At 40.9% G+C, this 25,283-nt stretch overlaps 1 long non-coding RNA gene across 25 annotated transcripts in view; it reads left to right on the top strand.

The window, feature by feature from the left end:
• LOC122225819 overlaps positions 1-25,283 on the top strand; it is a 166,118-nt gene that overhangs the window by 30,376 nt on the left and 110,459 nt on the right. For 13 of the 25 annotated variants that reach the window (XR_006205378.1, XR_006205377.1, XR_006205376.1 and 10 more), the window contains 4 exons: positions 6,097-6,255; positions 6,735-6,967; positions 11,507-11,642; positions 11,919-13,597. This is a non-coding gene — a long non-coding RNA (uncharacterized LOC122225819). The remainder of the gene's footprint in view (positions 1-6,096; positions 6,256-6,734; positions 6,968-11,506; positions 11,643-11,918; positions 13,598-25,283) is intronic. The other 12 variants (XR_006205380.1, XR_006205385.1, XR_006205375.1 and 9 more) reach the window with 12 other exon arrangements.

The following is a 25,283-nucleotide window of genomic DNA, read 5'->3' as shown; positions in this document are numbered from 1 at the left end:
AGGAGCAGTGTTGGCTCAGATACCACAGACTCATTTTTCTTCCTGAATTTTCATAGATTTTCTTGAATAGATGCTTTTTTCATTTGCTTTCTATCTTTAGGACCATTACCAAAGGCTCTGAATAATTGTTTTTTAAAACATAATTTTCACCACATAAGCCCCTCTTTGGGTAGAAACACAAGCCCCCCTTCAGGTAAGCCCGCTTTTCTCTTGATACCACCCCTCCCTCTGCCCCTTCTGGGATTCTCTCTCTTTCTCTGCCCCTCACTCACTTGTGCATGTGTGCGCACTATCTCTCTTTATCTCAAAAAAATAATTTTCACCAGTTTCACCAGGAAGTAAGTCAGTAGCATTAAAAATTTTTTTAATGTTCATTTATTTTGAGAGAGAGAGAGAGAGAGAGAGAGAGGGAATCCTAAGCAGGTGCTGCACCATCAGCCCAGAGCCCAACGTGGGATTTGAATTCACGAACCATGAGAACCACTGAACCACTGAGAATGTAAGTGTTCACCTGAACTGCAAGGGAGGCTGGGAAATGTAGTTTACCCTGTGCTTAGCAGTTTCCGTACATAAATACTTTGAATTTTCTTATAGTTTATCTGTATTTTCTAATTTTCCACAACTAATTTATATTTAGTGCAATGTAAATATAAATTTAATTAAAAATAGAGAATAGACAGAGAAAAACTAGAGATAGGGACTATATTAACAATTCTTTCTGATAATTTTTGCTTGTGTCATTTCTGGAGTGGGGAACTAGGTTAAGAGAAGGTGATTAAATGTGGAGATTCTAGCATATTATTGTAAGCTAAGAATTATCCAAAAGAGAGGAAATAATGATAATGAATGCTTGAGTTGGCTATCCTTAAAGACTATATAGAATCTCTTTTTCACTTGAGAGAAGAGAGGAAAGAAAAGAGAAAAATGTTTAAAAATGATTGCCCATGCTATTTTCAGTAAAAATAGGGGAAGTTTCAGGATTTCAAAGCTTTCCCTGGAACTCTTGTAAACAGAAAAAAAAAAAAAAAACCAAATAAACCAGTGTTTATTGAGCTTGACAAAGTTAACAAATTGTGAAAATTTCCAAAGCTAATGGTTGTTTGTCTAAAAAATTCCTTTGATATGCTGAGAGTTTTAATTAGGGCCATTAAATACAGAAATTCTTAGGTTGCAAAGAATATCAGAACCACCCACTGATGTGCTGATGTGCTGTGCCTTAACCATATCATGCAAAATGAGACCATCATGCAGTGGGGTTTGTTTCACAAACTGTCATGGAACCTACTACAATATGAGTCAATCTTTTGAAAAATGTTAAGAGCCATAAAAAGGAAGTACCATGGGCATATATAAAGGGAGGGGTTAATTTTCATTGAGAGAATTGGGATCAGCTTCAGAGAGAAAATGGCATTTGAGAAAATTCTGGAAGGGCAGGATTTTTTGGACAAAGTCCTTGAAAGAAGGCATAGTGGGTTGAAAGTGACAATATGGCTGGAAAACAGAGCACAGGATACAGGAAGAGCTAGAAATTAGCTTGACTGTGGCCTCTGAACATGAAGGGAGTTTCAGTGGAAGGTCAGTCCAGGGAGGGAGGTGACAGTCAGCATGAAGGATCATAAATGCCGGCTTCAGGAGTTGTGATTTCTGATCAGTATTTAGAAAAACTTACCTACTAACACTGTGGAGGGAGGAATGAGGAGGGGAGAAGAACTGGAGATTAGAAGGAGGTGACTGTCATGGTGTTTTTAAGAGGGGAGATGGTGACTACAGCCAGCACAGAGAGATGTGTGGGAGATATTAAGACACCTCTAGAGTGTGGAGAGGAGTTTTGACAACTTCCAGAGGGAACAAAGTGGTGATCACAGGTCTGTAGGTCTCTTTGACCCTTTCCCAGGTGTGGGACAGAGAAAGTTTGAGGTAGATGCCATTTTTGGAAACAACATATGGATTCTCTCTCTCTCTCTCTCTCTCTGTAGAACATTCTTGCAAACTCTCAAGGGAAACCAATTCTTCATGTTAAAGTTTTACAAGTTGTGGCATAAATTGTTTTTCAAGTGCCAAATGTTCCCACTGACAAATCACTAAGGATTCTCTGAGATTGTCAAATGTGGCATTATTGATTTTGAACCTAGCTTTGGTATAAAACCGAGTCGAGTCTCCTCTATGGCTTCAGCCCTGCCCCATCAATTCATCTCTCTGGCATCTGGAAGAGTCCCATTCTTTAGTGAGATTAAGTCACAAAGTTCCTCATAGGCGAACACTCTGGGTGTACCCCAGAGAACTGTCCCACCTGCTCTGGCTGATGCTTGACATTTTGCCCCAGGAGCTTCTGTCTGTAAATCTGTCATTGGCATCCTCACTTTTCCAGTGAGGGAAAGGAAGGGTTCTTCCTTTATTCATCAGCTCATATTCATGTAGTAAGACATCGCTGTGTGCTGATAGGCTGTCTGCCTCACTGGGGGATCAGTCCAGCAGTGGTGCCCACAGGCCTGGTGGAGAAGACTTGGAATTGTAAAAGTCCCTGATGAGTGCTCTCGGAGGGGGATTCACAGGGTACTAAGGGAACACCCAGGAGACATGTCAGGAGCACTTCAGGAGGGAAGTGGCCAGGTGAGAACTTGAGTCATCTTTGATGAGTTTCTTTCCCTGCCCTCAGTGTCCCCACGTACAATCATCAATACACTCTGCTGAGTTCCCCCTGCAACCTTTGCTGGGTCCGTTCTTTCTTTTCCATATCTTCTCATAAAGGAAATTTATGATAGCCTCCCTGGGAGACAGACTCATGTAGATACTAGGCAGGCCTGGGCACACCAGCTCTGTGGCCTCTGGAGCAAGTTGCTAAACCCTTCATGGTCTCAGTCTCTTCAACTAAACAATGGGGATATCAATGCCTTCCCCATAAATCTATGGTAAGGAACAAATAAGATAATATTTTAAAAACAGCCCTAGGCCTGGCAAACTTAAAGACGATCATTCCAGTCTCTTTCCTGTGCCTGCAATTTCTCCCTTTGTTTAATATACTCTGCTCCCAGCCGCCGAATTCATCTTCACAAAACTTTAATCTTATCTCTCCCTGGCTTGAAAATTTTCAGATTCCCATAACCTATGGAATAAAGTTTGTACCAGTAGGAAAGAGGTTTATACTCTAAGGGAGAGTGAAGAAAGTATAAGGAAGAACAGCTTGAGAGCACAGAACAGGGACCCAGGGCATGCAGGCCATTCAGTATCTGGAATATTCCTTAAGGAGGTGATCTTGAGGTAAGATATGAAGGATGGATAGGAGTTTACTACACAAAAGGAAGAATGGAGGGAGGACCATTCCAGATAAGGGCCCTAGAGAGGGAGGAAGAGGAGGAGGGGGTGGAGGAGGAGGAGGAGGAGGGGGAAGCAGCCAGTATGGCTGGAGTTTAGAGAACAGTGAGGAAGGATGAGAAGAGCCAGGGCCATCCAGGTCAGAGCCTTGTAGGCTGTGCTTTTGTGCACTTCTTACAATTTCCATGTATGAAGTAATGGGAGCCATGTGAAGGTTTTAAGCTGTAACTTGTTTTCACATCAGTTTCTCTTGTTAGGAAGGGCCATCCCTGCATTCTTTATAGTAAACTCCATAGGTGCTCAAGGAATTTGACTAATGAAGGGAATGAGATTATACTTGTAAAAATAGAGGAAAAGAATCCTGGTAGTTGAATTTTCAGGTTATTTGGGTGAGAGTGGATGGAGGCTTCACTGCACTTCACCATCCACAGAGTGTCTGGGGACTGCTGCCAACTTAGAGTTTGAATTGATTTGGCTCGCCAGGAACACATAGTCAAGACTGACAAACCCATGTCCCCCCAGAGGAAGAAAACTCACACTACCCCAGAGACCTAGACAAAGGGGAATTAAGCTTGCTTGAACTTGAGCCTGGGGACCAGAGATCTGTTGCTGGCTTGGCAGATTCTTGGGTCTCCATGGAAACGTGAGATTCTGGAAAAGTTTTCTTCTTGAAGGGAAGGGCAGTATTGCCTGCTTCCTTTACTCTTGGATGCTCTCAGCATGCATGATTCATGAAGCAGCTGTCTGTAGATTCGGTCCAGACAGGGGGCCATTTTGCACCATTTCTGACCCCGTCATTCCTGGTTGCTCCTCTTGCAGAGCCTCTCAGGCACTCTTGTACCCAGTGTGCCCAACTCTCCCTCATGCAGTGAGGCTCTGCCATGAGTCACAGAACCCAGAGTCATGCGTCTGGCTCATCCTCGTATCTCAGCGCTTAGGATGGTATCTTACACAAAGTGAAAGCTCAACACATTTTAAGTGTACAAATGTGTGAAGAATAGAAGGGAATGATAGCCAAGTTCCCAGGTGGCCTTCTTCCTTAGAGTTGAGAAAAATGCATAGCTCAGGTTTCTCAAATTTTAAGCACATACAATTAACGAGAGATCTTGTTCTGATTCAATAAGTTTGGGATGCAACTGGATATTCTGCATTTCTAACAAGCTCCTGGGTGATGCTTGTGCTGCTGGTCCTTGGATCACCCAAGGAGATAAACAGAACAGCTGACTTAAGCCAAATTTTGAGAAAGGGCAATCATCACTTACAAGACCTTATAAATTAGTAGCCTGCCCAGCTCACCTACAAGATAAATGTACAAGCTCAAGTTCATGTGCATAAGGTTCAATGAAGTTTTGGAATATTCATTTCATTTATACCTGTAGGCATAATTGGGCATACATACCAACAATATGTATTGAAAGTCATCTCCACACCAAAGAGATCAGTGGCCATTCAACAGCAATACATAGCATATAATTCCAAGTGATTTTGTAATTATTTCAGAAACATTGAATATTTGTAGGGTTTTGTTTGTATGTTTGGTCATAATTTCATTTATTCAGCAAGCATTTGTGGAATGTTCATTATGGATAGAGCTTCTCTCTGGGAACTAGAGGGCACCCTTCCTTGGGCTCCTAGTCTAGTAGGTAAGACAGAAAGAAAACAAATAATGACGTATAATATGATGAATTGTCCTCATCAGTGTTGGACAACAGAAATATAACATGAGCCACAAAAGTAATTTAAAATTTTCTAGTAGCCACTTAACAAAAGTACAAACAGTTGTAATCAATTTTAACAGTATATTTTATTGAGCCCAATATATTCAAAACAGTCTTGTTTCAATATGTAATCCATATAAAGATATATTAGATATTTTACTGTTTTTCATATGAATTCATCAAAAGCTGGCCTGCATTTTGCCCTTACAGCACATCTCAAGTTGGACTACCCACATACTTCAAGGCCTCCAAGCCATACTTGACAGTGTAGGTCTCTACAAAGTGTGGAGGCTAGCATTCAGCTGGTTAAGTGTCTGACCTTGGTTCAGGTCGTGATCTCACTGTTCGCAAGTTTGAGGCTTGCATTCAGCTCTCTGCTGTCAGTGCAGAGCCTGCTTCGGATCTTCTCTCCTCCTCTCTTTCTGCCCTTCCACCTGCCCCCCCTCTCAAAAATAAATAAACATAAAAAAAAAAAAAAGATGTGGAGGCTAGCAACTTCTCTGCTGTAGAACCTGGGAGGTGGGTCAAGGAAGGGGCTAGTCAACTGCACTGCAGGCTAAGGGTGGCAAGTAATGTCTGGAAGGGCAGAGAGGTGTGGGAAGCTGGCTGTGCCACCTGGCCCCAAGACACAGGTGTGACAAGCGAGCAGCCACCCTGAAAATGGTTGGGAGAGCAGGCATGGTGTTTAGAAAGGGAACTCTGTAACTCTGTGGGCCTGCAGTGCTCAGCTTCTGTTAGGCCACTGGTTGGATCCTCAGACAGTTGCATGAATGAGGGTGTGATGATTTTGGTTTCCTCTGCTATCTGAGTGGATCTTGTTCTGAATGAGTGCAGAGCCTAGCATGGATCTAAGCCTCAGGGTATCTTTTCACAGAACAGTCACTATCTTCTATGCTGCGGGATCTCACTCCTTAGGGGCAGGTTTGGAGGGGCTGTGTCCTGCTGTCTGCCTTTCTCTGGCTCTCCAGAACTCCAGGCCACCCCTTCTCTTCAGATGATGCCTCAGTGGAACCACTGGCCCTTCATGAAACAAAAGAGCTGCTCTCAGCTAGTTTTTTTCCAACAGGTGCCATTAACCTCCTCACCACCACCCCCTCTCAACTAGAACAGCAGCCATAACCGAGGGTCATTAAATCTGGTTTTGACTCAGGGACAAGATAGACCAGGCACTGGCCTACAAATGTGGACACTAACAGCTCCTGATAGAACCAGGGTGGAAACTGAGGTATGTGTGACTCACTCGTACTTTATCCCCAGCACACTGCTCCAAACACAGATATCCCATTACATACAGTCCCCTGGAGATTTGTATTTTCGACTTTATAATTGCTCAGCAAACACTTATTTAATGGGGTAAAAGTGCTATGTTAGGTGTGCAGGGCATGGTTTCCTTCTTATTTGCTTATGCTCTAGGAAGAACAACACACAAAGGCCTGTGACAGGTGAACAAACTGTGAGATAGGAAAAAAATCAAAATATTTTCAGGAGTAATTTGTGAGGCTCAACATGTTCAGTGAGGATTTAGAATCATGAAAACTTTCACTGTGGTTAAAGGAATATTGAGTGGCAACGTGGAAGTGGGTGGGACACATTTTGGGTTGGGGACAGGGTAGCCTTTCTAGACTTCTGAAATTACCCTGGTAATTTGTCTGAGATTAAAAAGTTTTTGTATTATTTCTTACCCTTTTCAAAAAATTGCATAAGGTGGCAAGAAAGGATGGTGGTGTCCGTAGGCTTCTGGAAGGCATGTTCTCAGCTGCTGATGCAAACACTGGGGTGTCAATGTGTCCATCAGGAGACACCTGGTACAGTGGGAAGAACAAAGAACCTGGAGACTAAAGCACCCAGACTTACATCCCAGCTGAAGGTGTGTGGCTACATTATTCCATGTCTCTGAACTTCGCTTTCCTCCAGGGATGTCTTACAGATTTAAAGAGGTAAGTAACACATAAAGTGTCTATGAACATTTGGGGGCTGTTTTAATTTATTTCCCTTTTTCCTATACCTAATGCTCTAACCAATCTTCAGGATGCTCACTAAATAAAAACAACCAGAATTAATTTGAGCAGTTTTGCTACAACCATTCACAAGTAGTTGAAGGGTAGGGATTTGTCATAATGGAGAAGTGTGGGCAGATCCATATGAAAAACAATATTTGCTGATCACTCAAAAGTTATTTCAGAGACAGAATAAAATGTGCGTGTATGTTAGGTAATGCTTTGTAAAAACAGTAAAATAAAATCCAGAAAGGAATGGAGAAAGGGAAGTTGAAATTATGAATAGGGTGGTCGAGGAAGGTCTCACCACAAAGCTGAAATGTGTGCAAAGCCTGAAGGAGGTGAGAGAGCCAGCCGTATCGTGATAGAGGAAGAAAGCATGCTAAACAGAGGGAACAGTAGATGCCAAAGCCCTGATTGGGGGGAGCACTGGCCTTCTAAATATAGTAGGAGCCCGTGTGACTGGCATGGAATGGGCAAGGATTGTGCAGGCAGCGAGGGGATCAGAGAGGACACGGATAGCCAGATCACATGGGCCATCTAAGCCCCTCTGAGAAGTTTGGATATGACTCTCAAGTGTACTGGGAATCTATTGGGGCTTGGAACAGAGGGATGCTATTTTTGATTTCTACTTGAAGGTGCTCACTCTGCTTACTATATTGAGAAAGACCAGATTAGGTAAAGGAGAAGAAGGTGGTGACAAACTGGAAGTCAATAAGGTGATATGAGGGTGGTTTGGACCAAGGGTGGCAGTGGAAGTATGTGGACATCAGCTGGAGGCTTCTGACAAAGGTTTTGATTCCCTAATAGGACAGAACATGCTGAAGTGATCCTTCCCTCTTTACTCTTCTTTATGAATTTGATGACCTGACTTGTAGCAGCCATCTTTGGTCAAAAAACATCCCATGATGTTGACCAGGGGCATTGTCTCCCTAACCAAAACTAATGACTGCTCATCTCTAGATTTCTTGTTTTGTGAATAAACAAACCTCTGTTACTTGCAGCTGAATGCATCTTCAGGGACACAGTGCCCTCAATGACACCCTCTGTCTCCTGTACTTCATCAGGACCCCAGTGACCTGAAAAGCCAGGCTCTAAGCTATCCAAGGAATCAAAGAATTCCTGTGTGATTGCAGGAGGAAAAAGAATTTGAAACACATTCTCTCCTAATCCCTCTTCATCTGAGCTAATTTCCAAATGGAAAAAGCAATCAATTGAAGTTATATATATAGCTTATTCAAAGAGCTGAATGAGTGGCTGGAAACAATTCCCCAAACTATGGTTTCCACTGAATAATTGAAATTATGCTGGGGCATGGAAATTTTTCAGCAAATAAAATATGCCTGAAAATCTATTAAAGATATGTCTGCAAAAATCATTTGCAAAAGCCCAACTCAGCAATAAAAAATAAATTACATTTCTGTTCTTGCTGTTGTTCCCTTTGGGAAAGAGCATATTACTACTACTTTGTGGACAAATGGAACCAGTGAATTTTGGAATGAAGAACTCTACAAGTTCTAACCATGAGGTTTAGACATTAGGTGATAATTCTACACTGAAAAGTAAATAGGGAAAAATTTCCCTGATTTAATGTTGCTCAGGTAATATATATGCTGTTTTGTCTTATCCGTGGGGGTTTTTGGAATTAGAGTTTTCCATCTGTGACTTTGAGTGACAGACAACTTTACTCAGAGATTTGGGAGCTCATTTGGGTTATTTGGACAAGACCTATGGGGTTCAAAGAGCTCACTAGAATCCCTAATTTCTATTTTCATCTTATCCTGAGCACAGGGCTCAGAAGAGAAAGTCCCTTCAAAGGGTAAGTTAGAAAGTTGACCAAGGGAATGTAATTTTTGAACTATAAATTGAAAGACCTTCTGAGTAATTTTTTTCCAGCATGAGGCAGCTCTGCCAGTTGGCTTCAAAAACTGTTTGGGTTTGTGTTTCCATAACCCTCCTATACTCTCTATATTGGTTCAGAGAGCTTGCTGGACACCTCTTTAAATTAAGACTACGTAGCTTAAAGCCACAATCCTTTTGCCTGTTTCTTCTTTCTTATCTCATTATTTTTTGTCACAGCTCAGGGTACTGGCCTGGGGTTTGCTAACTGCCTTGGGCAGGGCGGAATCTGTGATTTCCTCTCTTGAGATGGGCGTTGGCACTCAGGGATTTCACATTTATGCTAGGCTGGGCCAAGCAGATTCATTCCAGGGGAAATTTGGAATGGGAAAGAGACACAACTTCTCACAGAGTCCAGACCTCCTCCTAACTATCATAGCTATGATTCCATTACTTAAAAGAAGCCATTGCCTTTGGCCCCAAATTAAGAAAAAAAAAATCAGCTACCCATTATCAATTAGCTGCTGCAATAGAGGAAGGTCATGGAGGGGCTGAGGGGAGTTGTTGAAACAAAGATAGGATGATGTGACATCACACGCTGCTTCTTCCAAGCACAGAGTGAACTTGAACAATGGTACCAACCTTTGTCCTGTGAGCAAATCAAGTGTGTTTGGGAACAGTGGCAGGGTGGGAAGGGAGGTGATGAACAGTTGTTCATTCCTTTCATGGTGAAAGGAACTTTAGCAGAGGTTAGAAAGAGAGTGCTTAAAAAGAGAAATTTCTGTAAGATACTGGATGAAGAACTTTGTGTTTTAACTAATTTAATCTTCAAAACAACCCCGAGGAAGCTACTTTTATCTTCTTCATTTTACAGACAAGGTAAAAGGTGCTTAAAGTTAAGCAATTTGCCTAGGGTCATGGGTAGCAAACAATGTCAAGGCCATTGCTCTTTACCTCTGCACACTGCTTTGAGGGTGGCCCAATTGGCTTCTGCAGAAGCTTAAGGTGTGTAGAATTGAGTTTCTGTTTCATGGTGGTCTGACATCTGCTCTCTCACCCATGTGTGCACACCTGCTCCCTCGATTTCTTTCCCCACCCCCTCCTCCCTGCCTCTTTCCCAGTGGGCCCTCTGCAAGCAATGGCTAAGAGTGTTGGTCTGAAGGGGACAGTTGCCTCAGTAGCCTCTGGTCTATTTGTAGTGGGGTGCTGGCTGGCTGCATGCAACTGAGCCTGGCAGTCGCAGGCCTTGGCATTGTCTGTTGGCCTCATTGGTTTCTCCCACCTCGGAAGCAACCTGAATATAATTTGAAAGGCATCTGACAATTCCAGTGTGTATTGTTTAGTTTTCTGATGTAGCTGGAGGGGATGGCAGTAGAAGCCCAGGTCAAAAATAATACAGGAAGGATGAGAGAACCCAATGGGGAGAATAAAGGAACACCTGCTGATGCCTGCTGCCATGAAACCAGGTTACCCCGGTGGTGGCCTGCTGACTGGAAGGCTAGGTGTGATTGAGATGGTTTCTGGACCCCAGGGAAGCATTCCTTATGTGCCCCCATTCTTTTTTTTAAAGTTTATTATTTTAAAAATATTTTTAATCTTATTTATTTATTTTGAGAGAGAGAGAGAGAGAGAGAGAGAGAGAGAGAATATCCCAAGCGGGCTCTTCACTGTCAGCACAGAGCCTGATGTGGGGCTTGAACGCAGGAACTGTGAGATCATGACCTGAGCCAAATCCAAGAATTGTATGCTTAACCCAGGCACCCCCACCTGCCCCATTCTTATCTTGTGTTCTGAAATTCCATAATTAGACATTAACTTTAAAGCTCCTTGTCTTATTTTAAAAATCAATGGTGCATTATCTAGTAAAAAGAGAATAGGGAGAAAAATATTGTGCTGGTAGAAAGATCCAGATTCTCAAAATCAGAAAATCTGTAAGAAATTTACTTTAATTATACCATACATATAAACATTTCAAAAACTAAATTTTGTTTTGAATGACCTGTGGGGGTGACTGTATAATGTCAAGAGCTTTTTATTGCCTAGTGCTTTTTTAGTACATTAGGTCTTAATTTGAGCCTAGTTAAAATATAAATACTCTTGGGAAACTATCACTTTGTATTAGTTTTCGATTTTGTTGTAACAAACTACTACACATTTAACAACTTAAAACAACAGCTATGTATTAGCTTCATAATTACGACTTGTCACTTCATTTCTGGGCCTCAAGCTTCCAGTCTGTAACATGCTGCGTGTGAAATGGTTGTGTTTTTAACAGTGTTATTAGTTTAGACTTTCTGAAACTTGGTTCCAAAGTCATACAATGTTCTCTAGTTGTACAGATGCTTGGCATCCCTTATAAGGAGTGATGAAAGAACTGAGGATGGCTCATTAAAATGGAACCCTATTGAATGTGCCCTGCCAACACAGCCCTGCAGGTCGCCATAGTATCTGAAGGGTAGCTTTGAAAAAGTAATTGATGTCAGAGGATGGTCAGGATGAGGGTGGCCAGACTAGTGTTTCACAAGGTAGTTCTTTCGAGCTCTCTTACTCCCAAGCATCTGGATAGAACTCCCTGCCATGCTTGAGGCTTTCAGAAATCAAAGTAAAAAGCAAACAATAGTAAGTCTTCTTAATATTTAGGAGCAGAACATGTGTGGAAGATACTATTGCTGCCAACCAATATTTCCTGCTTTCCTACCTTTAGACAACCAGTATGATTTTACTTCCCCAGCCTCTGAAGACGGATGTTCCATGTGATCTTTTTGGTCAATGAAATGTGAGTGGGAGAGGTATGGGTCACTTCTGGGGGGAAATGTTTAAGAACTGGTTTGTGACCGTAACGAATGTTGCTGCATATTGCTTATTTACAAGTTGCTAAGGAAGTAAACCTTAAAGGTTCTCATCATAAGAAAAAACAATGTGTAACTACACATGGTGATGGATGTTAACTAGAATTACTGCGATGATCATATCCCGATATACAAGTATCAAGTCATTCTCTTGTACCCCTAAAATTAATATAAAGTTAAATGTCAATTAAATCTCAATTTAGACAAAAGGAAAAAGAGGAAAATAATCCTTGTACTCTAAAGAAGCAAACTAAGAATACCAGAAAATTAAACAACAACAACAACAACAACAACAACAACTGGTGTGGTTGTCCATGTTTTCTCTTCCTCTTCTACAGTGACCATACAAGTTGGGATGGTAGGTGATATAACACCCAAGACAGCTACCTGGAAGGTGTCAGAACTTGCATATACTGAGAAGTAAACTATTGTTTTTTAAGCTTTTAAGATTTGGGGGTTGTTTGTTATTGTAGTGCAATCTAGCATAACTTGACTTCTACAGAAAGAAACAGGCCCTAAAATTTGGTCAATGGTAGACATTGTGGTTTAGAGATAAATATCACTTTCCAGACAGAGGACAGAAAAAAGCCCTCATAATCCAGCTTCCTGGATGAACCATTTTGATTTTTCTTTTTATGCTCCCTCCCAGGCTTGAGGGAGTTGGTGAAGTGTTAAAAAGCAGTTAGCAGGGATCTCAAAGAGATGAAGAATTAGTCTGGATTCACAGATCGAACTGCCAACCGCTGGCCGACTGAGAGCTGGTTGGATTTCCAAGCTTGGGTTTCTAAGGAAATACCTTTAATGATATTGTCTGAAGTCTTCTAGTTTACTTGTTTCAGCTCTGATAGGCTGTATGCAAGAAAAAGCATTAGAACTGTCTTTCAACTAAATAACTTGGGATCTTTTGAACTCTTGTTATCTTTGGGCTGATGTGTTTTGACCATCTTCTCAAAAAAACTCTCCCTGCTGCTTCTGATTCAGATTTATTTCCTGGAATGGTCTTCTGAGCTCACCCTTTGCTCCCTGTCTTTCTTTTCTTTTTCCAGAAGAGAATCTATTACAAGCCAAACATCAATCCCCGAATCTAAAATTTAGGACTGCACTTTATGGAAATTGAGCCTGTATTGTTCTTCCCAACACCAGCCAAGGTATCCTAGACGATCCTGGGGGATAATGACCAGCTCTACCACAGAGCCCCAGGCACTGCTCTCCTGTGTCTTTTTCACATGTGAGAATAATCAGAAAGTTCAGATAGTTTGTTAACTTGATAAATATTGACAATGCTCACACCTATGTAAAAGCAGTATTAGGTACTTTGGGGATACAAAGATGAGTAAGAACTTCTCTGCTTTCTAAATATTCGCTACTAGTTGTAGCTCACACACTGCAATAATTAAGAGTAAAAAAATGGTATGTTAAAAGAGGTTCTGAGAGCCCTGTTCTCCTGATTACTATTTAGGTGACTTTGATAGAATAATTTGATTATCAATTTAACTTGACTAAATTATAGAATACCTCAAGGCTCAGTTTGGGCGGGTTTGTTATGTTCAAAGGAGCAATATGGTGGCCAAAAGATTATACAAAATATTTCAGTGCTTTACTCAATTTTTTATTGAAATGAGAAAGAGGCTAGTATGTTCTTAATACATGGCCACCCTCTTTAAGATAGTTTTTCTCCCATTGCTGCTCCTTTTAATATCCTTTGCCTTCTGAAAGTCTTTCCCTTCTGCTCTCATTTCCCTGTCCCTGAAAACCATCAACTGGTGGTTGTAAACACAGTTATTCTCTCCATTTTCCCTTTGCCCTTTCCAGAATCTCCACACTGCAGAACAACCCAGGGGCTGATCTGGCTTGCAAGAATTCTTCCTCCTTAGATCCCTGAGTGAGTAGGCACACATACGTTTTTGTCCCTCTATTTGTCCCTCTTATTCCACAATAATACTTTTGTCTCTGTTAAATATTGAGAATATTTGCATTAAATTGAGTTCTGAGGCACCTGGGTGGCTCAGTCAGTTGTGTCCAACTCTTGGTTTTGGCTCAGGTTGTGAGTTTGCGCCCCACATTAGGCTCTGCACTGACAGCACAGAGCCTGCTTGGGGTTCTCTCTCTCTCCCTTTCTCTCTGTCCCTTCCCTATGCTCTCTCTCTCTTTTTCTCAAAGTGGATAAATAAATTAAACAAAAATTGAGTTTCTTAACCTTTGAAAATTTTCATAACATTTGTTCATTGCTATTTTGGGATTGAACATGGTATAAGTTAAAACATCCTGGTCTGGGAGGTAAGGAACTCTGCCCCCACTGGATTCATCACTTTGGAAAAGTCACTTAACATCAGGGTAATATGGTTGCTTGACTATAAACTAAGAGGAGATGGATCATTTGGATCTCTGATGCTACAATAAGTAGAATCCTGAGTAATTGCCTAGGTGAAGGCAGGCACTGAGTGGAGGAGAGTGCTGGCACCATCTATATTGTCCTAAAGAGACAGCACAGCTAGAGAAAGCTCTCCCTGTTCATATGATTCTCAGTGCAAGTGCAGAATGTTTGGCCCTATGTTGAATCATGAAACATGTCAAGGATGGTTAATTAGTCTATAACAAAGATTAAAATATTTTAACGGTTTAGAAGGAAAGTTCATGTATCCTGTACTCCTTGATTGTCATAGTTCTTAAAAAAAAATCTTCATTTTCTTTTCCTTTTGTTAATCTGTAGGGCAGTTACTGCAATTTGTGATTCCTAACATGGGCGTGGCTTTGCTGTGGCACTCTTTCACTAGCGTGACTAATGGCATGAGCTATTTCTCCAAGCACATGCAATGCTCATGTGTCATCAAGCTACTGCCCGGTGTTAACTTTCCTCTTGTAGCATCACCTTGGGCTTTTTATTTGGCAACACCTATATTGAGATATAATTTGCATACTACACAATTCATCCATTTATAGTATGTAATTTAATGTTTTTTAGTATGTTCTCAGAGTTGGGCAACCATCACCACAATCAATTTTTAGAACCCCAAAGAGAACCCCTCTACCCACACCCATCACTCCCCATCCCCCACTTTCCCAGCCCCTGGCAACCACTAATTTATTGTCTCTATGGATTTCCCTATTTTGGGCATTTCACATGAATGGAGTCATATAATATGTGGTCCTTTGTAACTGGCTTCTTTTACTTGGCTTGATGTTTTCAATGTTCATCCATGTTGTAGCATGTATCAGTACTTCATCCTTTTTATGACCAAATGATATTTCACTGTATGGATATATACCACATTTTGGGTACCCATTCAACTGTTTTTTTTTTAAAAAAATTACATTTATTCATTTTTGAGAGACAGAGAGAGACAGAGCATGAGTGGGGGAGGGGCAGAGAGAGAGAGAGAGAGAGGGAGACACAGAATCCGAAGCAGGCTCCTGGCTCCGAGCTGTCAGCGCAGAGCCTGGCGTGGAGCTGGAACTCAAAAACCTCGAGATCATGACCTGAGCTGAAGTTGGATGCTTAACCAACTGAGTCATTCAGGCACCCCCCATTCAACTGTTGATAGACCATCACTTCCTTTTTCCACTTTATTTTTTCAAACTTAGTCTCATAATTTTGCTAAGACATGTTATGAATCCAAAAGCCACTGGAGAAGAAGCCCATAGCTGTTTTCTTCACCAGAATCTATGTGTATGCATGTTGGACAGGCACCCCCACACTCTGTATACCTACATAGAAGCTGGGTGACCCTATGGTAAGAACATGAGGCTCCTGAGTCAGACTAATTGGTTTGGAATTTTGTTTTTTACCACTTATTGTCAAGCAGCATTTAGCTTCACGTTTTAAAGGCTTGCCCCTTTTCCCTTTTGATTTTATCTCTCCCCTCATCCTGCTCCCTGGGAGCTGATGCAATAATCCTAGACTGTAAGATCAAAGCCAAAAATACAATAGCTGCAAGATGGAATTTGGTTCCTGAAGTGAGAGGCTGCAAGTAATAGCCCCTAAGCATGTGGCATAGGATTAGTTGAAGTGGTCAGGTAGTGGGTGAAAAGACACAGATCACAGGCTAACAAGCTGGCAAGCCTTGGTCTGCGGTGGCAAAACAAGAGTAAAAACTCTTCTCTGAGTTCACAGGGAGGCAGAGCAGGGGCAGACTGAGTCCATAGTATTAGGGAACTGGTGGGAAGTTTTTACAGTGTGGTGTCTGTTGATACTCTTGTCATATAAAAGATGAGCTCTGGCCAGGGTTAACAGCTTGTAGGCATTGGGGGAAGGGAGCATGGCTTTGCTAAAATAGGATTCTACCTGTGTCCGGCAATCTAAGCAACTGACAGTGCAGTCATACTGGGGACCCGGCGGGGCTGAAAATACCAAGGACGTTTGTATTGCAAACTGAAGTGGTTGATAGGGACTCTTTACCAGGATATAGCTTATGGCTGTAGGTCTATCTCTTGTGTCCTCTGTTATGAGTTCTCTGCATCACCATAAGCAAAGTAGAATAATAATAGTGACAAAGATCAGGTAGGGTGTTGTCTTTGCTCTAATGCCTACTGTCTCAATGGGTTCAAGGTGGCCACTGTGAAGATTAATGGGAGGGTATGCAGTGCACAGGCCAAGAATAACAGACTCTGCAGTGGTTGGCAAACTGCAGTCCATCAGGTGAATCTGACAGGCCACTTGTTTTCATATGGCCCTGCCCAACCTTAAAACAGGTGAGAAAAAATGTGCACATTTGTTTGCTCTCTTACTACGTAACTCCCTATATAACACTCTTGATTTTGCCTTTGGGCCCACTAAGTCCAAAATATTTACTATTTAGCCCTTTTACAGGAAAGTTTGCCAACCTTTACATTCTAGTCTTAGGCCTAGAGATGAGGTCAAGATAAGACCTTGTGCCCAGAGTGAGTGCAGGAAAATTAAATAGGCAAGAAGCTTAGCAAATTTTTGAAGGAATTTTGTTGCTATAAGTAACTCTTATCTTTATCCATGAAAATCTGTAATTGTTCAGCCTCTGAAATAATGCTGTTGATCTCAAACCTGCCTCAGCAGGAAGTGGGCTATCAGCCTACAGTGAAAAGCACGCCCTCCAAAACCTACATGTTCTCCAAGGATACACACAGAGAACCACGTGAGCCAATGGCCAACTTACTTTGAGGCCTGAGAAGGCACCTTTGCAATCTTTGCCCTGTGGGATTTAACAAAATCATAATAAGCCAGTGACTGCCACGTGTTGCTGGAGTCACCCTTTTCCAAATGGATGTTTTATTTGCCACTATGGAGTCGTAGTCCATCATCCCATATTGTGTGTTTGTGTGTTTGTGTGTGTGTGTGTGTGTGTGCCCGCCCTCTAGTTGGCATGTCACTGGGCAGCGAGAAGCTGTGTGCCTTTCTGAAGCATTTGAGTTTACAAGATGTGAGTGGAAGGTAGTCTCTAATCTAGTCCCAGGGGATATGACCCTAAAACCACGTTTTCATTTAGATATTCCAAACATTTCTACATCATTTGCATTTTGTACAAAATACCTGTATATTATTTTGCCTTAAAAATAAAAGCCGTAAAATGAAAAGAAAAATTCTGCCATACACATTCGGCTATGGAAATATTTGTTAGCTCTCTTCAAACTTTGGAAACAAAGGGAGACAGAGCTGGGGCATTTTAATCCAGTTCATAATCACTCTTGGGAAAGGGGCAAATTTTTCTGTAGTCTTTTTGCGCTTCTAACATCTTTGATTTTTTTTTTTCTCATTTTGCTCAACCAGTATCTTAAGATGGGACTCAGTTTTTTTTTTCCTTTTGAGGGACAAGTAGTTCTCATTAATTAATTACACAATCATTATAGTTATATCTTAGTAGGTTTAGACATTAGTGCAATAATATCATCCTGATGTTACCGACCTAACCCAACTCTTAAAATGGCCCTTACTCCATTTTAGTCCTTTTTGATATGTATTTTTATTTCATAATTTTTTAATTTTTAAAATATAATTTATCATCAAACTGGCTTATATACAACACCCAGTGCTCATCCCATAAAGTGCCCTCCTCAATGCCCATTTTCCCTCTCCCCTACCACTCTATCCAACCTTAGTTTGTTTTCTGTATTTAAGAGTCTCTTATGGTTTGCCTCCCTCCCTATCTGTAACTATTGTTTTTCCCCTTCCCTTCCCCCATGGTCTTCTGTTAAGTTTCTCAGGCTCCACATATGAGTGAAAACAGAAGATACCTGTCCTTCTCTGACTGACTTACTTTACTCACTCATTCTGGGTTCTCTGTTCTATTCCATTGCTCTATGTGTCTGTTCTTGTGCCAGTACCATACTGTCTTGATGATTACAGCTTTGTAGTAGAAGCTGAAGTCTGGGATTGTGATGTCTCCCGCTTTGGTTTTCTTCTTCAATATTACTTTGGCTATTTGGGGACTTTTGTGGTGCCACACACATTTTAAGATTGTTTGTTCTAGCTTTGAGAAGAATGCCAGTACAATTTTGTTTGGGGTTGCATTGAATGTGTAGATTGCTTTGGGTAGTATTGACATTTTTTTTTTTTTTTTTTTTTTTAATTTATTTTTGGGACAGAGAGAGACAGAGCATGAACGGGGGAGGGGCAGAGAGAGAGGGAGACACAGAATCGGAAACAGGCTCCAGGCTCCGAGCCATCAGCCCAGAGCCTGACGCGGGGCTCGAACTCACGGACCGCGAGATCGTGACCTGGCTGAAGTCGGCCGCTTAACCGACTGCGCCACCCAGGCGCCCCAGTATTGACATTTTAACAATATTTGTGCTTCCAATCCATGAGCATGGAATGTTTTTCCGTTTCTTTATATCTTCTTCAATTTATTTCATAAGCTTTCTATAGTTTTCAGCATACAGATCTTTTACATCTTTGGTTAGGTTTATTCCTAGGTATTTTATGGTTCTTGGTGCAATTGTGAATGGGATCCATTTCTTTATTTCTCTTTCTGTTGCTTCATTATTGGTGTATAAAAATGCAACTGATTTCTGTACATTGATTTTGTACCCTGTGACTTTGCTGAATTCATGTATCAGTTCTAGCAGTCTTTTGGTGGAGTCTTTTAGGTTTTCCATGTAGAGTATCATGTAGTCTGTGAAAAGTGAAAGTTTGATTTCTTCTTTGCCATTTTTGATGCCTTTGATTTCTTTTTGTTGTCTGACTGCTGATGCCAGGACTTCCAACACTATGTTAAACAACAGTGGTGAGAGTGGACATCCCTGTCGTGTTCCTGATTTTAGGGGGAAAACTCTCAGTTTTTCCCCATTGAGGATGACATTAGCTGTGGACTTTTAACATATGGCTTTTATGATGTTTAAGTATGTTCCTTCTATCCTGAATTTCTTGAGGGTTTTTATTAAGAAAGGATATTGTATTTTGTCAAATACTTTTTCTGCATCTACTGACAGGATCAAAAGATATGGTTCTTATCTTTTCTTTTATTAATGTGATGTATCACATTGATTAATTTGTGAATACTGAACCAGCCCTGCAGTCCACGAATGAATCCCACTTGATCATGGTGAATAATTTTTTTTGTATGCTGTTGAATATGATTTGCTAGTATCTCGTTGAGAATTTTTGTATCAATGTTCATCAAGGATATTGACCTGTAATTGTCTTTTTTTGTGGGGTCTCTGTCTGGTTTGTGAATCAAGGTAATGCTGGCTTCATAGAACGAGTCTGGAAGTTTTCCTTCCATTTCTATTTCTTTGGAACATCTTGAGAAGTATAGGTATTAACTCTGCTTTAAATGTCTGGTAGAATTCCCCAGGGAAGCCATTTGCTCCAGGACTCTTATTTGTTGGGAGACTTTTGATAACTAATTCAATTTCTTTACTAGTTATGGGTCTGTTCAAATTTTCTATTTCTTCCCGTTTGAGTTTTGGTAGTGTGTGGGTGCCCAGGAATTTGCCCATCTCTTCCAGGTTGTCCAGTTTGTTGGCATATAATTTTTTATAGTATTCTCTGATAATTGCTTGTATTTCTGAGGGATTGGTTCCGATAAATCCATTTTCATTCGTGATTCTATCTATTTGGGTCCTCTCTGTTTTCTTTTTGAGAAGTCTGGCAAGGGGTTTATCAATTTTGTTTATTTTTTCAAAAAACCAACTCTTAGTTTCATTGATCTGTTCTCCCATTTTTTGTTTTTGGATCTATATTGTTTATTTCTTCTCTGATCTTTATTGTTTCTCTTCTTTTTCTGGGTTTTGGCTTTCTTTGTTTTTCTGCTTCTAGTTCCTATAGGCGTGCTGTTAGATTTTGTATTTGGGATTTTCCTTGTTTCTTGAGATAGCCTGGATTCAATGTATTTTCCTCTTAGGACTGCCTCTGTTGCATCCCAAAGGGTTTTGATTGTTTTGTTTTCATTTTCATTTGTTTCCATATTTTTTAATTTCTTCTTTATTTGCCTGGTTGACCCATTCCTTCTTCAGTAGGATGTTCTTTAACCTCCATTCATTTGGAGGTTTTCCAAATTTTTTCCTGTGGTTGATTTCAAGTTTCATAGCATTGTGATCTGAAAGTGTGCATGCTATGATCTCAATTATTTTATATTTTTTGAGGGCTGTTTTGTGACCCAGGATGTGATCTATCTTGGAGAATGTTCCATGTGCACTCGAGAAGAATGCGTATTCTGCTGTTTTAGAATGAAAAGTTCTAAATATATCTGTCAAGTCCATCTGGTCCAGCCTGTCATTCAGGGCCATTGTTTGTTTATTGATTTTCTGCCTAGAGGATGTGTCCATTGTTGTAAATGGAATATTAAAGCCCCCTGCAATTACCACACTCTTACCAATAAGATTGCTTATGTTTCTGATTGTGTTATCTGTAGGTTTCATGTTTGTAGTGATGTCTCTGGTGCTTTGTGGCCCTTGCAACATTTCACTCACAGAGTCCCCCTTAGGATCTCTTGTAGGGCTGGTTTAGTGGTGATGAATTCCTTTAGTTTTTGTTTGTTTGGGAAAACCTTTATCTCTCCTTCTATTCTGAATGACAGGTTTGCTGGATAAAGGATTCTTGGCTGCATATTTTTCCTATTCAGCACATTGAATATTTCCTGCCACTCCCTTCTGGCCTGCCAAGTTTCAGTATATAGGTCTGCTACTACCCCTATGTGTCTACCCTTGTATGTTAAAGCCTGTTTATCCCTAGCTGCTTTCAGAATTCTCTCTTCATCTTTGTATTTTGCCAGTTTCACTGTGATATGTTGTGCAGAAAATTGATTCAAGTTACATCTGAAGGGAGTTCTCTGTGCCTCCTGGATTTCAATGTTTCCTTCTCTAGGTGGGAGAAGTTCTCAGCTATGTTTTGTTCAACATCGGCCCCTTTCTCTCTCTTCTTCTTCTGGAACTCCTATGATATAGATATAGTTCCGTTCCCTCATGATCCAGAGTTTTTTTTTTATCTCTCTTTTTCTCAGCTTCCTCTTTTTCCATAATTTTATCTTCTAATTCACCTATTCTCCCCTCTGCCTCTTCAATCTTTGCTGTGACCACCTCAAGTTTATTTTGCACCTCATTTATAGCATTTTTAATTCATCATTAGAATTTTTTAGTTCCTTGATCTCTGCAGTAATAGATTCTCTGCTGTCTTCTATGCTTTTCTCAAGCCCAGAGATTAGTCTTATGACTATTATTCTAAATTCTTGTTCAGTTATATTGTTTATATCTGTTTTGAGCAATTCTTTAGCTGTCATTTCTTCCTGGAATTTCTTTTTAGGAGAATTCTTCCATTTCATCATTTTGGCTAATTTTCTGTCCCTTATGTGTTTAAAAGCTTGTTATATACCCTGCACCTAAGAGCCCTAATATATTAAAGAAGGGTCGGGGTGCCTTGGTGGCTCAGTCAGTTAAGCGTCTGACTTCAGCTTAGGTCATGATCTCATGGTTCGTGAATTCGAGCCCCACATCGGGCTGTGTGCTGACAGCTCAGAGCCTGAAGCCTTCTTCAGATTCTGTGTCTCCCTCTCTCTCTGACCCTCCCCTGCTTGTACTTGGTCTCTGTCTCTCTGAAAAATAAACAAACGTTAAAAAAAAAAAAGAGGGGTCATACACTGTCCAGGGCCTGGCCCTTCAGAAGTTGTGTTTTGGAGAGTGGTACTTGCTCTCTGTTGTGACTGTGGGTAGTTTATCTCCCAACTCGTAGTGATGTTTTGGACCTTTCCCCCAGGTGTGTTTTGATTTCTTCATTGAAGTAGCCCTGGAAAGGAAAACAAACAAACAAACAGAAAACAAAAACATGCAAACACACACACAAACAAAACAAAAACAAAAAAACAGAAACACCAGCTACAAGAAAACAACAGGGTGGAGGCACTGCTGATGGAAGAGGCCTTATGTCACACAAAGAGGGAAATTACAGGGGTTAGGAAAAAGAAAAAATAAAAATTGACCAGACAGAGAAACTATATGGCTTAATCCACAGAGAGAGAAAGGAAAATAAAGAAGGGGGTGGGAAAAAAGAAAAGAAAAGAAAATTGACCGGATAAATTATACAGCTTAATCCAGAGAGAGAGAGAGAGAGAGAGAGAGAGTAAGGAAAATAAAGAAGGGGGTGGGGAAAAAGAAAAGAAAATAGAATTGGCCAGACAGAGAAACTATACAGATTAATCCAGAGAGAGAGAAAGGAAAATAAAGGAGGTATAGAACATGTACCAAGAGAATGGATTAAATATGTCTGCTTAACCAACAACCAGAGTAACCAGACTAGAGGAGGGAAGAGATAAGAAGGACAAAAGGAAGGAAGAGTGTATTTATATAATAAGAACTGTCTGAGAAGTAAACCAGGCAATGCAACACGGCTAGTCTGGTCTGGAGGAGAGGTCCACCTGGTTCATCAGCATCAAATCCTGAGTGGAGGGGCGTGGTTTGGTGTGGGCGGGTCCCGCCTCCACGGGGCCCCGAGGTCAGATCCCTGAGACCCCACCTTGGTGGTTGTGAGGAGAAAAACGGCACGCCCCCCCCGCCCCCACCCCCGCCAGTCTCTCCTCCCCTGACCTGGTTTCCCAAACCATTCTGTTCCAGCCGTTCTCACTGAGCAGTGAGTGAAAACGAGGCAATTTGTCCCGTTCCACCGACTCCCATGTCCTGGAGCTTGGCTGGGATTCAAACTCCTGCTCCGTGTGCCCTGACACTGGGGAAGCGCAGCTCTGTGCTGCCCCATATGTGGTCTCTGGCTGACGGTCGCAGGGAGGCTTTGCCTTTTGAGCAGATATAAACCCTCTTCTCACAGCATTCCAGGGAGAGGATCGCTTTCTCCTAGTGTGGACTGCGCCCCTGACCTAGCCGCGAGGCCGGGGCTGGCACCCCTCCTCCCCAGGTGTGCGATCTGGGAAGCTGGCCCCAGTCCACAGCAAGCCCTGCAGTTAAAGATTGGATCTTTCTCAGTTCCCGTCTGAGGTTTTCCTCTTGTCCAGATACAGTCCTATGCTTCCCCAGCCACTCTTTATCTTCCCTTTGTCTCTCTGCAGAAGGGGATTCCTCCCCTCTGTTCCTTTTATCTCTCCCAGTTCGCAGTCACGCACCTATGGCCCATCAGGTTGTCCCGGTGGGTCCCTGGAAGCCACCTTGTCTTTTTGTCTCCTGGACTCTTGGAGTTCAAAGTCCTTTGGCTTCAACCCTGCTTTATTTGAGAGTCGAGGGAACTTCGGATCCCCTTACTTCTCCACCATGTTGGCCCCTCCTCCTTTGGTATGTATTTTTAATGGTTACAATCATACAAAAATTTTGTGTTGTGTTTTTACTAAATACTGTGTAAAGGAATATTTCTGTGTTTTCATATAGTCTTATAAATTAAGTTTTTTAATGGCTGCTTCATGTTCTGTGTAATAGAGATTTCTGTTGTAGTTATCTATTGCTGCGCAACAAACCACTCAGAACTTAGTGACCTGAAGCAACAACAGTCATTGTATTATCTTCCATGTGTCAGCGACTTGGGAAAGACTTGTCTGAGTGGTTTAAGTTCAACTAGTTGCCATCATATGGTGGCTGGATCTGGGACAGAAGGGCAGCTTGGGGCTGACTGCGTATCTATCTCTCTTTGTATAGTCCCAGAGCATCTCAAAATGACTTGTGTTAATTTGGGCCCCCTCACAATATGGCAACCTCAGGATGCTAGGACTTCTTACGTGGTGGCTCAGGGCTCCAAAAGAAGTGTTCTAACAGCCAGGCAGAAGCTGTACTGTCTTCTATGACCTTCATACAGTGCCCCTCCAGCTGCACTAACCAGTAACCAAGGTCAGCCCAGATTCAATGGAAAGGAATATGTCTTGCTGGCTGGGTGATGAAAGAGTCTGCAGAGATGTTTCAAAATTCAATTTCACAACCAGCTTAGTTATTCTTTTATCACTGGACATTTGTTTACTTCTGTTTTTTTTTTTTTTTTTTTTTTTTACCAAGATAATATTGTGATAACATCTCCATGTGTATAGCTTTTCCCATATTTTGTATGAAAGTAGGATTATCAAGTCTTTCATATGGTCCCTGAAATATATTGCCAAGTAACTTTCCAAAAGGATAGTATCGATTTAAAATGCTACATGCAATGTAGGTGACAATATTTTTGATGCATCATTATTAGCAATATAAATTACCATTAGACTTTTATTCAGTTAACTTAATATGTAAAATGTTTGTTTAATTTGCATTATTTTTATAATTGGCAAAGTTGTCTTTCATGTTTCTGGATTTTATTGTATCATTGTCTTCCTAGTTTATGTACTGGGGTCTGAATGTGTTTATTGAAAGTTGCCTGAACTTTTACATGCTAAGAATGTCAGCCACTTCTATATCATATTTGCCAGCTTAATCTTTTTCTTTTGGTTAATAACTTTCATTGGATATTAGGTGTTTTTAACTGTTTTCTACAAATCTGTTCATTGTTCTCTGTGATTTCTTCTATCACATTTGTACTTAGAAAGTCATCCTTCCTCCAAACTTTCCAGATGTACAAAATTATCAGTTATGTGAGTATCTATATTTATATTTTCATGGTAGCAGTTTTATATTTAACTTCTTATTCATTTTAAATTTATTCATTATGTTACTTGGGTCTAAAGTAATTCTTCCTCTAATGCTAATCAGCAAAACCAGAGCTATGAGATATGTCCACCTTTGCCTTCATTGATTTATGACATCTTTTTGCTACATATAAAATTCTGATTTTAGGCTATGGTCTAATTCTGGACTATTTATTCCATTGAAATTAAATAGTCTCATTTGTTGTTTTCCCTTGTTATACTTATCTCTTATCTCTCTTAGATGAACATCATAATATGTGCTAAGTTTGAAGAAAAACTTTTTTTGAGAATATGATTGAGATTGCATTAAAGCTTGAATTTCACCTTGGGACATTGGATGTTTTGCGATATTTAGTTTGCACATACAAGTGCACAGTATATCTCTTCATTTATTGAAGCTTTCAAAAAAATCCTTTAATTTACTGTAGCTGTCTATATTTGTCCACATTCTTGATTAAAAGCCAGGGTTTCTTTTCTCCTTCAGGGCCAGTGCAGATATTGGGTTAGTCTCATGGACAAAAGTCTTGATTGATGGATAAACTGTCAGGTTTCTCTTAAGTAATC

Source organism: Panthera leo, chromosome C1 (genome assembly GCF_018350215.1).
Source record: "Panthera leo isolate Ple1 chromosome C1, P.leo_Ple1_pat1.1, whole genome shotgun sequence".
NCBI lineage: Eukaryota > Metazoa > Chordata > Mammalia > Carnivora > Felidae > Panthera > Panthera leo.
The sequence above is the reverse complement of the archived record's forward strand: the minus strand, read 5'-3'. Positions and strand labels throughout refer to the sequence as shown.